Source organism: Elephantulus edwardii, unplaced genomic scaffold (assembly GCF_000299155.1).
Source record: "Elephantulus edwardii isolate Elephantulus edwardi_28Jun2011 unplaced genomic scaffold, EleEdw1.0 scaffold00172, whole genome shotgun sequence".
NCBI classification, from domain to species: Eukaryota; Metazoa; Chordata; class Mammalia; order Macroscelidea; family Macroscelididae; genus Elephantulus; species Elephantulus edwardii.
Genome location: NW_006399922.1, coordinates 44,883 through 46,075, shown reverse-complemented (window position 1 = coordinate 46,075; position 1,193 = coordinate 44,883). Strand labels below are relative to the sequence as shown.

The following is a 1,193-nucleotide window of genomic DNA, read 5'->3' as shown; positions in this document are numbered from 1 at the left end:
CATTTGGACAAGAAGAAACTGGGAGGAGGGTAGAGAGAATAGTGCAACAATGAATGAATGGAAACCCAAAATCTCTGTAAATGTTTATGAAAATTTATAAAATATAATTATAGAAAAAAAACCAAACTTGCCTGGGCCCAAGATTTGGCCCGGTACAATAACTCAAGGGGGGAATGAAGGAAAGGGATGAATCCCCGTTTCAGGAGTCCAGAGACTTTCCCCCGACCCCGTAAGCCTAGCTAGGATTCAACCTTGAACAGGAATTATTATTAACTCCAGAAGTAAGCACGGGCACCCTAAACGTTCTTAGCTTTAGGAGCAGAGTCAATTCCGAGGCGCCGGTCAGTCTCCAGGACCCTGAACCTTATCAGGCTAGAGATAAATAACGAACAAAGTCGGGGGCTCGCTGAAAAGCAACTCATGAAGCACAGGTGGGAGGGGGCGAGCGAGATAAACCCGCCAATCAGAAACCGAGCCTCAACCGCCACTCACCTTCCCAATGACCCCGCCCTGAGGGGATGACACCAGAAAAGCCTTATAAGCAGGAGGTGGGCGGGATCTGGGTCTCTCACTTCCTCGAGCGTGCAGGGTTGGTACACAGGGGAACGGAGAGCCTCTACATAGAGGATACATTCTTTCGTTGTATATTGCAGACTTTGGCTGAACTCTTTTCGGGGCACCGCCGTCGGGCATCACAGCACCCCTTCGGCACCATGTCCTGTGTGCATTATAAATTTTCCTCTAAACTCAACTATGACTTGGTCACCTTTGAGGGGCTCCACATCTCCCTCTGTGACTTAAAGAAGCGGATTATGGGGAGAGAGAAGCCGAAGGCTACCAGCTGCGACCTGCAGATCACCAACGCGCAGACGACGGAAGAATATACTGATGATAATGCTCTAATTCCCAAGACTGTATCTGTGATTGTGAGAAGAATTCCTATCGGTGGTGTCAAATCTACAAGCAAGACATATGTTATAAGTCGAAGGGTACCAGTGATGGGAACGTCAAAAGCAATTGATGACTCTTCTGCATCTATGTCTCTGGCCCAGCTTACAAAGACTGCCAATCTGGCCGAAGCCAATGCTTCTGAAGAAGATAACACGAAAGCAATGATGTCTCAATCTGGCCATGAATATGACCCAGTCAGTTACATGAAGAAACCATTAGGACCACCACCACCGCCTTCTTAC

At 47.9% G+C, this 1,193-nt stretch overlaps 1 pseudogene; it reads left to right on the top strand.

Moving 5' to 3' along the window:
- The first annotated feature begins 518 nt into the window (after positions 1-518).
- The window catches only part of LOC102863834, a 10,387-nt pseudogene continuing 9,712 nt past the window's right edge, over positions 519-1,193 (top strand).